Below are 11,429 nucleotides of genomic sequence, written 5' to 3'. Positions count from 1 at the left end.
TTATTTACTACATCCGTCCCATAAAAATAAACTTCTCTATATTTTAACACATACTAAGAAAATGTTATTAATATAATTGAAAATATAAATTTTGTTACATTTTTCTATATATACTCCTACATTAAATAATAGTTTAAATAGTATTTGTTTTATATTTATTGATAACAAGATACATTAAATATGACATATTAGAAAATTAAAATATATCTTTACTTTCATCAAGTAGCTAGTAATTTGGGACAGACAAAAAAGAAAATCAAGTCTATCTTTAAGGGAGATAGGTAGATTTTTTTTTATTTTTTTTTCTTCCTTCAAAGGACCCCAAAAGTAGAGTATTTATTAACAAGGAATTGGCATAAATGGTCCCTAATGTTACAATTATGGCATTACCCCCTCAACATATTGATTTTGCATGCAAAAAAAGGGGGGGCCGTTTCCTATTGTTTCTATCCATTCCGATAGTTAAAAGTATATCTACTTTAATAAAAATAAACTTATGCCCTTAATGGAGCATTTGTGCAAATTTCTTTAGTCTCATACTTCTTTGTATCGTATCATTTTCTTGCGACGATTAATAACATTCGTCATACATAATTCATCATTATTAATAAAATCATATTGTTCATAACCAGATAATCTCTTTTTCTTTCTCGAACTCTCTTTGTGTATCTCATTCTACCCCTAAACCATAATATAATTAAAAATTTTGGGTCAAATCCAATAGCTTTTATTGACTGTGGGGGAATCAAGAACAAAGGGAGCTGTTTTGCATCCACCATTGTTATATATCTATCTCACTCTATATTCATTCCTATTAAATTTTAAAATTTTTAAAAATATCATTTTCATCCACACCACATTCCATTCATTTAAAAATTATATATCCACACTATCAAGTTTCTTTGAAGATCCCAGCAAATTAGCCACAGTTGTTTGAATTCAAGAAAATCAAGAAAAAAATAAAGATAATCCCAACAAAAAGCTCAAATTCTTGTTTTGATAATTCTACCAAAAATACAGCCATCAATATTTTCAATTCAAGAAAATCAAGAAAAGAAAAGATAATTCCAATAAAAAACTCAAATAATTCAGAATGAAATTTCTTATTTATACCACTTGAATTCAAAAGACAAGTTATTAGATAACCTAAACACAAATAAAAAATCATTCACATACTAAATTCATCGAACCCACAATAAAAAGACAATGATTACTTTTTCAAATTCTTCTTCATATATTGCTATGTCTTCATATATTTACTCTAATGGTGTCTCTTTCATTTTTGTTTTAGCTTTAGTTGAAGAAAATATTTTATGAATATTAGAGTTTTAGTTAAACATAAATTCTTAAAAAATGTAAAAAGTCTAAAAGAATTTAATCAAAGTAAATATTAGTGGATGAACGCGATCTTGGAGCTCTACCTATAACAAGTCAATTAACACAACACTAATTATGTAAGCATTTTGATAGTAAGTGATGACATTTTTCATCCACTTACCGCCTCCCAATTTGTCTCTCAAGTCTCAAATCACATTCTTTTCCATTCCGCATCGACGCTGGCGACCAACCACATTTTTCTCCACATCAACTTCATACTCCTAAAGGCCACATCCATAGTTTGAACCATGCAATTGAATTGGATATTCTACTCAGTTGTGTATATTGAGGATGCTATATTAGTAATATTGATAATGATGTAATTATACGATGATTTCAAATTATGAAAATTTAAGCAATATATAAGCCTTGTTGAGTCCCATTCTTTTGGAAAAATGTATTTTTCAACAGTGTTTTGACATTATTTCAGCCACACATTTTTCAATAAAATAATAGTACACGCAAATTCAAAACTTTTTCTTATTTTTTAATCACACATTTCTCAATATATATATATATATATATATTCATCCATTTTAATTTGGAAAAATGGAGGTCAAACGGGTGCTATTTTTATGGCTACTTTATTTGAGTTGGTGCCAATACTTGATGAACTTATCTAATTACTATTTGAGTTCCAGATAATTAAGTAAGTCAATATAAATAAGCCATGCCCACCATACCAAATATAATATTTTATGAACAACTTAGACAAGTCTCAAAGATCAATGAGTATCTTCAACCTGAACATTTTCAAGCCAATTTATATTCGCACTTCAAAAAAACAGATTCCAAAACACTGTTTTGCTTTATGTACAAGTGCTGCTCAAGCTAATCAGCATAGTTTTTTAACCAATATGCGGCCTTGCAGTCAGATTGTGATTAGGCGATCAGGAAACTACAAACCCCCAGTATGGGACTTCGAATATATTCAGTCGTTAGATATTGAATACACGGTAATTTTCATCATTTACATAATAAATAAAAAATAAATTCTTCCTTTTTTCCTGCAATCAGATTTTGTTTGTGCATGATGTAGGGAGAGAGATACGCGACTCGGTCTTCTGAGCTGAAAATGCAAGTGAAGATGATACATGATAAAACAGTAAAGCCACTGGATCAGTTGGAATTGATTGACAATTTGCAAAGGCTGGGGATATCCTACCATTTTGAGAATGAAATTAACCAAATCTTGTCAGTCATTAACAAAAAATATAGCGAAAATGATCAACAGTCAAAGATTAAGGATTTATATGCTACGGCTTTGGAATTCAGACTACTAAGACAACATGGCTTTAAAGTTTCTGAAGGTGCAAATCAGTTTCTTCTGTTCATTTTCATTCATTTTTCGTGCTTGTTGGTATTAACAGTCCCAATACTCGAAGTAAAATCACAGAAATTAAAAGAACACGATGATTTTTCGCCCGTAGGACCGGATGTTCACCCAAGAATGGGCTACGTCACCACGTTGATCTTCCACCGAAGTGGTTAATGCTCTAATCCACTAGAAACCAACAATAGAGTGTCAATACAAGTTTACAAACTTCAGATCTACCAAAGATCAGCCCTCAGACCATATTTTTCTCTCACAGACACGAACGGCAGATTATACCAAGTAATCATGCCTTACAGTTCACCAAAGAATAGATACAATCTCAACACAAATACACGAAGCTAGATCTTACCAAGAGCATCTAAAACAACTCAGAGATTGCAACAAAAAACCAGGGGTTTTTAGAGAGAAGAAAAATTACAGAGAGTAAACACGAAGAACAAACCCTAGAAGACTCTCGAACAGACACAAATGAAAAGTCTAGGGTTAGTATAATGAAAAGCCAGATTCATCCAACGGTTCAGCCGACTCCACTTGGCACAATCTGCTTCGTCCAATTAGAAATGAATAGAATCGCATTTTTGGAGAAACACGAGTTTGCACAGAATGGGGGCATACCGGGTCATAAGCTTGGGCTCAGCTATTGGGTTCAATCATTGGGCCATAGGTGTTAAGTATTTTCTTAACAATCTCCACCTTGCTTGACACCTTTAGGTTTCATTGTGGACTAGAAGTTAACTCTCCTTCGATATCATATGCTCTATGTACCAGCAAAAGAAATTTCAATTAGTAATAACATTTAGGAGATTTAAACAATCCCTAAATTTATATACAGGAAGTATTTTTGTTCCCATATCTACTGGATTACACTTAGTGAAATCTTTTCAATTTTTTTAATTTTCTTTTTTTATAATGTCTCTTATAAAATGAAATTTGACATCTAGGTGTTTTGTTTCATCATGAAAAACTGGATTTCTACTAAGATGTATAGCAGATTGGCTATCAAAATGTATTAAAGCATCATTACCAGTAAAGCCAATTTCATCCAACAGATTTTTCAACCAAATACCTTCCTTTACTGCATTTGTGGCTGCAATATATTTAGCCTCTGTAGATGACAGGGCTACTATCTTTTGCAGTTGTGATTTCCAACTTATGCAAGTGTCATTTAAGATAAACACATATGCAGGTGTTGATTTCCTATTATCACAATTACCAACAAAATCAGAATCTACAAATCCTTTTAGTTTAATCCCAGTTTTCTTTTTTCCAAACATTAATCCTAAGTTTGAAGTTCCCTTAACATATCCAAGTAGCCATTTCATGCCTTCCCAGTGTTGTTCACCAGGATTACTCATATATCTACTTAATACACTAATAGCAAAAGCAAGATCAAGCCTTGTGCAAACCATAATGTACATTACTGAACCTGCAGCATTTGCATAAGGGATTTTATCCATTCAATTTCTTTTTGTTTCAATTTTAGGACAATCTTTAGTAGAAAATTTTAAATGACTACCAAGTGGTAAGGTAACTTCTTTTGCCTTATCCATAGCAAATTTATGTAGAATTTTGGAAATATATGTCTTTAGAGTTAGAAATAGTGTGTAGTCACTTCTATTTCTCCTAATTTCCATTCCTAAGATTCTTTTAGCTGATCCTAGGTCTTTCATTTCAAACTCTTGTTTTAACTTTTACTTAATATTATTTATTTCAGTTACATCACACCCAACAAGTAACATATCATCAACATAAAGCAAGAGATAATAAGAATCAGGACCTCCACCACCTTTATAATAGAAGCAAGGATCATATTCACTTCTATTAAAATCAAGACCTTTTATGAAAGTATCAAACCTGATATACCACTGTCTAGGGGCCTGCTTCAGCCCATAGAGTGATTTTTGCAAAAGGCACACCCAGTTTTCCTTTCCCTTTTGTTCAAAATCTTTTAGTTGGGTCATGTAAATTTTTTCTTCTAAGTTATGATGAAAAAATGCAGTTTTTACATCTAACTGTTCTAGTTCAAAATCAAATTGTGAAACAATGCAGAGAAGAATTCTTATAGAAGTGTATTTGACTACAGGAGAGAAAATTTCATTATAGTCAATTCCTTCTCTTTGGTTAAAGCCCTTTGCAACTAGTCTAGCCTTGAATCTAACATTTTCTTCTTTTGTGTCACCTTCTTTGATTTTATAAATCCATTTACAGTCAATGACCTTCCCTCCTTTAGGTTTGGTAACTAAGACCCAAGTCTTTTTTTTTTCAAGTGAAAGCATTTCATCTTTCATTGCTGCAAGCCAGGAATTTGAATTTTTTCCCCCAATGGCCTCTTCGTATGAATTAGGTTCATTGCCTAAAAAAAACTGAATGTTTAGGGCAGTGACAAGGTCTAATTCATTATATCTAGTAGGTGGTCTTATCTCCCTTCTTTCTCTATCTCTGGTAAGTTGATAGTCCTCTAAAGAATTTATTGGTGGAACAAGTTCAGGTTGAGTTTCATGTTCAGATTTAGGTTCAAGGATTATTTCCTGTTCATGAGTAGGCTCCACCTCAATCTGATCATTAATTTCTAGATCTGAGATAGCTAGAGAGATATCAGATTTAAGATATAAATCATTTTCATTAATTTGAGGGTCTGCATGGACTTTTTCTTTAGTACAAGGCATGTCTGTTTCATTAAAAATGACATTCCCACTTATTATGACCCTATAACCTCCTTGACCCTTAACCCAGATTCTATAACCTTTTGCACCTTCCTCATATCCCAAAAAAATGCCTTTAATAGATCTGGGTTCAAGTTTACCCTCATTTTGGTGTACATATGCTGCACAACCAAAAACTTTTAGTTTGGAATAATCAACTGGATGACCACTCCAAACATGGTCAGGTGTTTCATAATTCAAAGATTTTGTGGGGCATTTGTTTATTAAATATGATGCAATTTTAACAGCTTCCCCCCCCCCCATAATAGTTTTGGAAGACCTGCATTAATTAGCATGCACCTAACTCTTTCTAATAGGGTTTTATTCATCCTTACTGCTAGACCATTTTGTTGTGGGGTATAGGTAACAGTCCTATGCCTTAAAATTTCATTGTTATTACAGAAATTATCAAATTCCTCATTGCAGAATTCAAGACCATTGTCAGTTCTAAGAGCTTTAACCTTTTTATTCACTTGATTTTCAATTAAGATTTTTCATGTTATGAAGTTTTGAAAGGTATAGATTTATTTTTCGAAAGAGTAACCCATGTCTTTCTTGAAAAATCATCAACAATCGGTAAATAATATTTGAAACCAGAGTAGGTATTCACAGTAGCTGGTCCCCACAGACCAGCATGCAGATATTCAAGTATAGACTTAGATTTATGGACACCTGTGCCACAGGGGAGTTTCCTTTGTTTTCCATAAATGCAGTGTTCACAAAAAAACACTCTTTCAATTTTTTCATTTCCTAAGAGACCTTGTTTTTTAAGGATGTGTAAATTCTTATCACTCATATGTCCTAACCTTTTGTGCCATATTTCAAATTTATCAGGCTGAGATACTACTGCAGAAATTGGTTGACTGATTATTGGCAAGGTTTTTAAAACATAGATCTCATTGGATTTTTCAACACAAGCAATCTTTATAAAGTTCTTTTGTAAATTCAAAAAACCTTCGTTTATGGTTGTTTCAAAACCTTCATCATCTAGTACACCTAAAAAGATCAGATTTCTCTTTAGATTGGGAATGTATCTGATCTTGTTTAGAGTCAATACATTTCCATTTTCTAGTTTTAAAATAACTTTGCCAATATCTTTAATTTTGCAGGTAAAGTCATTTCCCAATATCACTTGACCCCCATTAATTTCAAGAAAATCAGTAAAGTATTCTTTTCAGGGTGTCATGTGAAATGTACACCCTGAATCAAGGATCCATTCATCCTTGACCATAGATTGACTAGTCATATAGACTTGTCCATTTGAGCCTGCAGCTTCCTCATAAGCAATTGCAGCTCCACCTTCAATTTTATTGATTTTTTCAATTCATCAATCTTTTTCATGCAGTCTTTTATAAAGTGACCCATCTTTCCACAAAAGTAGCATTTCTTTCCTTTTGCCTTACTATTATTATAATTGAATTTGGCTTTACCTTTATGAAAATTTCCATTGTATTCTTTTGTTTTTCCAAAATTTTTATTTGAAAAGTTATTGTTGTTTCTTTTGAATTGATTATTTCCTCTGACATTGAAACCAAAACCAACAGAGGAAGATTTGGATTCACTTTGAAACTCCAGTTCTTTATTTCTTAAAGAAGTAACAATAATCTCCACAGTAATGGAGGTTCTTCCATATTCAAGAGCATTTCTTAAATCTTTATATTTCTCAGGTAAAGCAGATAATAAGGCTACTGCCTGTTGTTCATCAGAAAGTGTTTCACTACTGTTTGTGAGATCTTGAGTTAATTTGTTAAATCTGGCAAGATTTGCTTCAAGATCAAGATGTGGATCAAATTTGAAACTAAAGAATTGTTTCCAAAGATAACATTTATTGGGGAGTGATTTTGTTTTATAAAGTGATTCAAGTTTAGTCCAAATTCCTTCAGCAGTCTCAGTCTTTCCTACTTCTCTAATGACACTATCAGACAAATGCAGGAAAATCAAACTCCATGCAGTATCACTTTGTTCATTTCTTTTTCTTTCTATGACTTCTTCTTCCCAAGACTCATCCAGTGCTTTCACACACTTATGTTGCATCAAAAGTGCCTTCATCTTTTGACTCCAAATAGTAAAATCTCCTTTTCCATTCCAAATTTCTATATCAACTTTAGTACTTGTCATTATTTTTGAAATTTTTTTTAACAGACTTGTTTGACAAAAGCAGATTGTGATATGCAGTGTAAAAAAAATTTATATGCACCAATGTATACACAAAGTATTAGTGTGCAGATGACTCTCACACAAGTGCACAGAATATACAACGCAGTGAGCAGGTAAATCAGATAACCAATAAACCATAAAAAATTATTTTCAGTCAACAAATTTAACATCTAATCTTGAAGAGGCCGTTAAACCCAGTCCCCTAAGATTCTAGGGTTCTCGTATGAAACCCTAGACAAAGGTAGGCCCAGGTGGGCCTTCAACCAAAAACAGTAGAGTTATCTGAAGGATCGAAAAATTAGGTTTAGGGTTTAAAAAACTCGTTACCAGAATCGTCTCAGGCCAATAGTGTAAAATAGTGAATGCCAGAACTATTTTACTTTCCAGTAGAAAACAGTGAGTCGAACGCTCACAGAAGTAGTACCACAAAGGTAATGGTTTTTAACCATCAAGAAGAGCACTAGTGAGCCAAGAACCGGATTATATATCAGATCGATGACTCTCTGATACCATTGTTGGTATTAACAGTCCCAATACTAGAAGTAAAATCACAGAAATTAAAAGAACACGATGATTTTTCACCTGTAGGCCCGGATGATCACCCAAGAATAGGCTACGTCACCACGTTGAGCTTCTACCGAAGTGGTTAATGCTCTAATCCACTAGAAACCAACAATAAAGTATCAATACAAGTTTACAAACTTCAGATCTACCAAAGATCAGCCCTCAAACCATATTTTTCTCTCACAGACACGAACGACAGATTACACGAAGTAATCGTGCCTTACAGTTCACCAAAGAACAGACACAATCTCAACACAAATACACCAAGCTAGATCTCACCAAGAGCATCTAAAACAACTCAGAGATTGCAACCAAAAACCAGGGGTTTTTAGAGAGAAGAAAAATTACAGAGAGCAAGCACGAAGAACAAACCCTAGAAGACTCTCGAACAGACGCAAATGAAAAGTCTAGGTTTAGTATAATGAAAAGCCAGATTCATCTAACGGTTCAGCTGACTCCACTTGGCACAATCTGCTTCGTCCAATTAAAAATGAATATAACCGCATTTTTTGAGAAACACGAGTTTGCACAGAATGGGGGCAAACCGGGTCATAAGCTTGGGCTCAGCGATTAGGTTCAATCATTGGGCCATAGGTGTTAAGCATTTTCTTAACAGTGCTTACACGTCTTATACATGTCCTGTTGAGCACAGAGATATTTGATCGTTTCAAGAATGAGAAGGGTGAGTTCAAGTCGAGGCTTTGTGATGATATAGAGGGATTGTTACAACTTTATGAAACTTCATTCCTTTCAATGGAAGGTGAAAGTACCCTAGAAATGGGTACATAATTCACTATGAAACACCATAATGATCAAACTAGTATTGATCAGTTCCATTCTCGATTGGTGTACCATGGCTTGGAGCTTCCATCGCACTGGACCATACCGCGGGCAGAGGCTAGATGGTTCATAAACATATACAAGGACAGGCCAGACATGAATCAGGTTCTGCTTGAGCTTGCAAAATTGGATTTCAACATTGTTCAAGCAAAATATCAGCAGGAACTAAAACGTGTCTCTAGGTATTTATTGATAAGCTGCTGTATTCACTCAAAGATAAATTGACATCACAAGTTGTCTTCAATCAGAGACAACTCAATAAGGAATTTGATGTAGGGAAATAGTCTCTCCTCAACAAATTTGCCTTTCACTTTACCACTATTAACTTTTATTACGGTTGGTGAAAATGTGTATTAATTCCTACACTAATACATTTGTGCACATTTCTATCTCTTTTTTCTCATTTTAAATATATGGGCCAAATATATTGAATTTTGATGTTTAGAAGTAACAAAGGAATTTTATTTTTATTTCTTTCCCTGCGTTTTCTATGAATAGGTGGCGGAAGGGAACTTGCCTTGCCGAAAAGTTGTCATTTGCGAGGGATAGGCTGGTGGAATGTTTCTTTTGGACTACTGGGGTGATATTTGAACCTCAATATGAATTTTGTAGGAAGATATTGATGAAGGTCAATGCTTTAGTAACAACCATTTATGATATATATGACGTCTATGGTACATTAGAAGAGCTTGAAGTTTTTACAAGAATCATCGAAAGGTTAGAAACATCCTTATTCCTCATTTCAGAACCCCCACCCAAATAAAAAAGTAAAAATTAAAAACGAAGTCCCTTTGTTAAAGGATACGCTCAAAGTTTGTATACGGAAGTACTTTGTATATTAAAAGGTTTATATGATAGGGGAAATTGAATGATTGACTTATTCAATCTTTAAAAATGGACAAGCTGGTTATTAATTTTATTTATAGTTGCAAAATTATATCTCAAGAAACAGTTCAAATCTATTTTAAATTAATCAAAATGTGGTCCTTGCATAATCAACTTCATGAAATTAGGTTTGTTTTCTAACTTGGATTGGTACGTTGAAATTCAAAGCGATGCATGTTTTTTTGAGGGTCACACGACAATTTAATGAAAACTATGGTTTTCATCAGTGGTCGACCAGTTGCGAAACAATAATAAAATGTAAGGTATAAACTTGCTTTTTCTTTAAAGTTGAGGACCAAATTTTGGAAAATTAGATTGGTAGTTTATAGTAAAATTTTCCCATATGTGATATATATTGATTTTATTTTATTTTATTTTTTTCCTTCTCACTGTTCTAACTCCTATAATTATTATTTGTTTGGAACTCCACAGATGGGATGTCAATTCAATCCATCAACTTCCAGATTACATGCAAATTTGCTATCTAGCCCTCAATAATTTCGTCAATGAAATGGCTTACGACATTCTTAAAGAAAAAGGGTTTATAATAATTCCATATTTAAGGAAAGCGGTATCACTTTTGCTTCAGAAAGTCTCTAATACATAGTCCTTATATCAGTTTCCATAATCCATATACAGTAATCTTGTCAAATTTGGCAGTGGACAGATTTATGCAAAGCATACTTACAAGAGGCAAGGTGGTACTTCAATTGATACAAACCAACAATGGAAGAGTATATGAACATTGCATGGATTTCAATATCAACTCATGTCATACTATCCCATGCGTTTTTCACTGTTACCAGTCCTATAGAGAAGGAAGCTGTTCAGTACTTACTTGATTATCCCAATTTAATCCGTTGGTCGGCAACGATTTTACGTCTTTCAGATGATATAGCAACATCAGTGGTTCGCATATAGACTAAAATTTCATTTCATGTTTTCAAGTTCATTCTTGTTTATGAAATCATTAGCAATTCAAAATTAACCCTTTCAACTGACAGTTTATTTCGTTTTCTCTCTCAGGATGAAATGAAAAGAGGTGATGTTCCTAAAACAATACAATGTTACATGAACGAAACTGGGGCTTCTGAAGACGAGGCACGTGAACACATTATATCTTTGATACGTGAGACGTGGAAAAAAATGAACCAAGTTCAAGAAACAATTTGTCCATTCTCAAAAACTTTTATTGAAATTACAATGAATCTTGCGAGAATGGCACAATACATGTACCAGTATGGGGATGGGCATGGTATTCAAAATCATGAAACTAAAGATCGCATCTTAGCATTATTATTTGAACCCGTTTGAAGAAAATTGAGTTTTTTATTATTTATTTTATTAAATAAATTCAATTTTAATTTCGTTTATTTCTAATTAATTCTGAATATTAGGGTTTTAAATTTTTGTCATTATCTTTTACATTTTAATAACTACATAGATTTTAGTTATTTCTTTAAATAAGGGTTGAAAGCTATCATGAAAATTAGTTATTTTGTAATAAATATTATAGATTTTGGAGCCGTCAAATCTTTTAATCTCGCTATTTGATACCCATATTTCTG

At 33.0% G+C, this 11,429-nt stretch overlaps 1 pseudogene; it reads left to right on the top strand.

The window, feature by feature from the left end:
* Positions 1-2,164: 2,164 nt before the first annotated feature.
* LOC111410270 lies at positions 2,165-11,175 on the top strand (annotated as a pseudogene).
* Positions 11,176-11,429: the final 254 nt, after the last annotated feature.

This window comes from Olea europaea, chromosome 15 (assembly GCF_002742605.1).
Source record: "Olea europaea var. sylvestris chromosome 15, O_europaea_v1, whole genome shotgun sequence".
Taxonomy (NCBI): Eukaryota; Viridiplantae; Streptophyta; class Magnoliopsida; order Lamiales; family Oleaceae; genus Olea; species Olea europaea.
The sequence above is the reverse complement of the archived record's forward strand: the minus strand, read 5'-3'. Positions and strand labels throughout refer to the sequence as shown.